Source organism: Zingiber officinale, chromosome 2A (assembly GCF_018446385.1).
Source record: "Zingiber officinale cultivar Zhangliang chromosome 2A, Zo_v1.1, whole genome shotgun sequence".
Taxonomy (NCBI): Eukaryota; Viridiplantae; Streptophyta; class Magnoliopsida; order Zingiberales; family Zingiberaceae; genus Zingiber; species Zingiber officinale.
Genome location: NC_055988.1, coordinates 125578305 through 125584274, shown reverse-complemented (window position 1 = coordinate 125584274; position 5970 = coordinate 125578305). Strand labels below are relative to the sequence as shown.

Genomic DNA, 5970 nt, shown 5'->3' with positions numbered 1-5970 from the left:
GACCATACATCTGATCGGCTGGAGCATTCAGTCGAGATAATTGATACTTGGTTCCATACTTCATCATTGATTGAGAAATCCGGCTTTGAGGCAAGACTGACCAAAGGCCCTGATCAAGCGAGCCCCTAGCTTAACACTCTATTGGCGCACATGATTGGAACTCATGGTCTGACCTGCCTGGAGGTCCGATCAGACCTTCGCTTGTTCCAAATAATATTGACCATCCTTTAACTTTAATTTTAACTTTCATGTCAGTAGACCTCTTATACTTTGACCCTTTCTAGTGATACCCATCTTAAACACCGTTTCACTTAACATGCATAAAAGTCACTCGGCAGTGTACAATAGGATATTTTACTATGGTGGAATAAAAAAACAAAAGGTTGGAAGAGAGCCACTTGCACTTTAAATTTACCTAGTGATTGATTTGTGGGTTGGTATACCTATTTTTAGAACTAGTTGGATTAAAGGCTCAAATAATTAGATTATTAAAAAACAAGTATTGCGTAAAAAGAGGAGATAACACCTCTCAACTTCTAATATGAATGAAGAGAAAGAGAGAACAATAGCACGTATGGCAACGAGATAAAGATGCATAAGAAAAGGTAAACATGCCCCCGCGGGCTGGATCAACCGGTTTAAGCGTGGCATCCTTGCACAATGAGTTATAGGGTCGAAGGTCCACGGATGCGCACTGGATGAATAATCTGGGGCGGCTGTGTTAAATTCTGGAGACACCACGCTTTAACCGGGCCAGCATTCACCGTTGATTTACTTCCTCCTAGGATTCCTGTGGGGCCAGGCCTAGGGGGCCGCTGGGCGACGGGACCCGCCTTTTTTGCACAATAAGAAAAGGTAAACATGAGAAAAAAGAAGAAGAATTATCGTGGTTCAGCGGAGTACCTACTTCACAAAACAACCGAAGCTTTATAAGAATTCTCTCTACATAATATAATCACATTCAATTATTCTCATCATATAATATGTTTACAATGATCCCTATAAATGGTGCCTAAATTCTAAACCTGATAAAACTGTAACATATTCTGTTATGAAAAATCACAACGAAATTTTGTTATAAAAAGCATAACTGAATTTTGTTACGAAAAAAAACCTTAATAGATTTTTCTTCCATATCATCCCTCATGTTGACCTTCATTCAAATATGAACCACCCATCAACCACAACAACAACACTAATAAAAAAAGTAATATCAATTTTTATTTATTTTGTATTTTTGAATTTTGTTACAAAAAAATTTTAACAGATTTTTCTTTCATATCATCCTTCGTGTTGACCTTCATTCAAATACCCCTCGTATTACCTTCATTCAAATATGAACCACCCATCAACCACAACAACAATACCAATAAAAAAAGTAATATCAATTTTTATTTATTTTGTATTAAAAAATAAAAGATCGATATCGAATTTGAGAAAGTCTTAATGGTTCTTCCTCAGTTTTCAATCAAATTATATGGTTGATTCTTGCAATCGATCCAATTGTTCACTGGCTAGCGACAGACGTAGTGGTTCGATTCTCCCACTTTCCGATGACCGTGTCCGACGAGGACATCACGACGTTGTGCATCAAACTGGAATCATCTCGCAGCCAATTTGCAGCATCCTCTGCCTTGTTGCAGGAATCACACGCTGCGTTTTCTATTGCCACCAGTCCCTCGAGCACTTCCCTGACGGTCGGCCTCCTGTCGTCGTCCGACTGCAAGCACCTAAACGCCAACTCCGCTACCATGGCGATCCTCATCCTCGCCACCTCGTCTGACGTCCGCCAGATCTCTGGATTGACCAGCTCGTGGTTCTGGATCTTAGCGATCGCCATGTTAGCCAAGTGGACCTCGCTCTTTTCTCTCCGGAGGTCGATCACCGGCTTCGACGATATGAGCTCCACCAAAACCACCCCGAAGCTGTAGATATCGCTCTTGCTGGTGAGCTGGAAGCACTGGTAGTACTCGGGGTCTATGTACCCTGGCGTGCCTTGTGGGGCGATGGAGACGTGCGTCGCATCCAACGGAAACAAGCGCGAGAGCCCAAAATCCACCACTTTGACACGAAAGGCATCATCGAGCAGGATGTTGGTGGTCTTGACGTCGCGGTGTATGATCGAAGGGTCGATGACGTGGAGGTACGCAAGCACATCGGCCGTCTTGATGGTGATCCGCAAGAGCATCAGCCAAGTGAGAATCCGCTCGGCGGCGCGATGGCCGTGGAGGTGGTCAGCGACTTGCCATTCGGTACGAACTCATAAACGAGGACGAGCTCACGGCTGCGATGTGAGGTCGAACCATAGAGGCTGACGAGAAACTGGTGGCGGAGAAGGGAGAGGATCTTGACCTCGTTCATGAACTACTCCACCTTCTTATAGTTCTTCCCGTACAATCGCTTGACGACGACCGCCCAACCATCTCGGAGTTTCCCTAAATAGCAAAATAAAGGAAAGAACAAGATTCAACCGACGATAGGGCAGTAAATGAACCAAGCGTTCGTGAACAAGCTTGGTGTTCGATTTGGTAAGAGTTTATTTATGTTCGTTCAATATACATAAGATTAATTAAACAAACAAGCTTGAACAGCTTGTTAAGCTAAACAAACAAGCTTGAACACATATGTGTTTAGCTCGTTAACCTTCGTGAACAACATTCGTGAATAATGTTCACGAACAATGTTCATTAATAAAACTCTTTTCAATATGCTAAATAAATAATAAAATAAATAAATAAATTTAAATTATCAATCTTAATAATTAATCAAACAACTAAAAGTTTCAAACAATCAAACAAGTTTAAATTGAGAGCTTGATAACATCTAAACGAGTCAAGCTCGAATCAAACTCAAGCTCAAGTCAAGCTCGAACCAAGATCAAGCCAAATTTAAATTGAGAATTTGATAATATCTAAATGAACCAAGCTCAAGTCAAACTTTAAATAACCTCAAACTCATAAAAATTAAATCGAGTCAAGTTTGAATACTTATTGATCCTGTCCGAGTCGCTGAATCGACGGACGCTGGGCACGTGGCGCTCTCCCCTATCTTCGGCCAGCTGCATCGACCTCCGGCGAACCTGCACAGAAGTCAGGCCGGGGAGGGGTCCCCGGCGACGACCCTCCGACGCTCAAGTCAGGCAAGGAATGACAAAAAGGTGGCCTCAAGATGAAGACGTGCATACCTCCGGTGAAGAAATTGAGGCCTTATATAGACCCCTCGAAGAAGCCTGGGCGCGCCAATCAAAGCAACCACCTGCATTTGACCATGCCCAGGCATGGGTCTGTCAGAAGAGGCATCCATGAGGCCATACTGCTACTGTATCAACCTTTCCATGATGTGACGACAAGATCCTCCATCGTGCGATCTTGTGTACGGCCTAATCATCAGACATGCTTCTACCGATATCCCATATCCCAAGCCGAGCGCATAGGCCGCTCGGCCACCCTTTTTGTCCCCTCGCCCTTATTTTGTCCGGGCGGGTTGCCCGCTCGGCTCTTTGGCCCCTGCCGTTCGGGCTCCCGGTCGGCCCTTCGATCCTCCTGCCTTGGCGTCGGAAACCCAAACCCATGGATGGGTTATCTCTAACTCCGCTCGGACCTACCCGGCTGATCGACTCGGCCATTAACCGCTTAGTCAGCCCTTCATCGGTTCTCAAGCTGAGACCCTTCAGGAAGTGGGTCCCCCATTCTTACTGCCGGATCACTTGCCTTCCCTTCAAGTCTAGTCGAAGGAGGCAGTGAGTCCGACTGACTGGACTATATGTGTCCGAGCGGGCGGTCGCCGCTTCCATAATCTTCCTTTTAGCCGTTCGGCCCTTATGCCGGATTCAGCCGCTCGGCTCTTCGTTTCGGATGCCTTGTTGTTCAACGTGGACGTTTGCTTGCCTAAATCTTCTCGAAAATCGCGCCAATCCTTCCCATTAAGTCGCAGCATGCGCGGTATGACGCGCATTAATTGCGCCTAGTGGCAAGGCGCCACGTGGTTCTTCTCACGTGGCGGCGATGCTTAGTACGATGGGACGCGATTGCTTTGAAATAGACGGTCGGATGATGGCCTCGTCTTTCGTGACCCGCATCCAACGGCGGAGGCCGACCAATCTCGGCAGTATAAAGCCTCCGTCTTCTCCCTTCACCGCATGCTTGCTCGTGCTTCCTCCGTCTGCCTCCTCTGCCGCTGTAGCCTTCGACGATCCAGTCCCAGTTTCCGGCTGCTACCTTTTCCCCGGTGATCTTTTCGGCCCGTTTCCTTCTCAGTGAGTCTTCTTCCTTCACTTACTAGGTTTTCCCTGCCCATTTCGCCTCTTTCGCTCCCCTTCTTTCGATTTCTTGCTATCCTCTTGCCCCTCCGAGATGGCAAGTCCCTCTGAACCCGCCACCAACGTTCACGGTCCCTGGTATATGACCATGGAGAGTCGGCTTGATGAGGAGGGTGCTCGGCGCCTTGTTCGGACGTATGGGATTCCCAACAACTATGAAATAATTATAGCCGACCCGACTGACCGACCACATGATCCGCCGATCGGCACAATCTGTTTCTTTTTAGACCAATTCCAGGGTGGCCTTAGATTTCCTACCCATCCCTTTATTTTAGAGGTTTGTAACTACTTTCGCATCCCGCTCGGCCAACTTGTGCCGAATTCCTTTAGGCTACTGAGCGGGATGGTCGTCCTCTTCAAGCTGCACAGTATCCCTCTTGACCCTAAAATATTCCACTTCTTCTTCTACCCCAAACAATCCGAGTTGGGGACTTTTATTTTCCAAAGTAGAATAGGCTTTAAGTTTTTTGACAATATGCCGACCTCCAACAAGCATTGGAAAGAATTTTTCTTCTACATCCGACTTTCTGAGCGGCCAGCCTTCCGAACCAAATGGCAAACCGCCGTGCCGACTCAGCCGGAGCTCGGCAAGTTCAGAAGCAATCCAGCCTATCTTCATGCGGCGAACTGGTTGTCTGGTCAGCGATACAAGATAGACCAGTTGCTTCTCAAGGGGGTGTTGTATATTTTTGGGTTATCTCCCGTTCGGGCCAATCTTCCCTACCGTATGGGTAAGAGACTCTTTACCCCCTTCACCTTTTTTATCTAACTGATTTTAATTTCTTCTATTGCAGCTGAAGTCATGTGGCGCTCCAAAGCTACCGCTCATCTGAAACTGGAGAGCGGCCACCAAAAGGAGCTCGCCGAGCGGGGTCTCATCCCAGCCGCCCGGCGGATGCGGGAGAGGGGCGCATCGCCCAAGCAGATCTTGCCCATCCGCTCAGCAGAGGTTGAGGCGGATCTGTTCTCGGCTCCCGCCTGGAATTCCCGTCCGGGATCCACCGCTAGAACTTGGCGTCGAAGAGACTCGGTCCTCCGCCACCCCAAGAGGGGAACCACATGAGCCGATCGGCGTAACTTCCCGATCGCACGCCGTCGCAGATCGGGACTCCTGTGGCATCGCCTCCTGCGCCGCCCACCGACTCTCCTCCCCGGACTCGTCGCCGCTTACGTCGGTTGGGCGAAACTCCACCAGGCGACTGCAGCTGAAGAAGCGCCACCGGCCACCCTACCATCGGGACCACCCTTCGATTCCCATCGGAGGAATATTTACTGTCCTCCGATCGGCCCTCAAGCCCGTTCACGAAATAACCTTGACGGGCCCGCCAAGCTTTTTGAGGACGCGCAGATTCAAGCGGCCCTCATGACGCCCAAGCAGCTCGGCGACAACAACATGCAGCAGGCCACTCAGGTATTCATTTTTCTTCCTGTTCCATGCCACTATTTGATTCCTGATTTCATTATTTCCTTTACAGCGCTGGGCTGAGCAAATCGCCACTAGCCGTCGGCTAGCCGAGCTGGAGGGTCTCCTGGAAAAACTTCAATTGTCGGGGGGTCCGTCGGCCGAGCGGGAGAAACAAACCCTCGAGGCCGAACAGAAGAAGGCTGCCGATCTGGCTGCGGAGGTGGCCCGACTCGAAGACTTGGTGAAG

General features: G+C 48.4%; 1 pseudogene; it reads right to left on the bottom strand.

Moving 5' to 3' along the window:
- Window positions 1-1507: 1507 nt before the first annotated feature.
- Window positions 1508-5553, bottom strand: LOC122043974 (annotated as a pseudogene).
- Window positions 5554-5970: the final 417 nt, after the last annotated feature.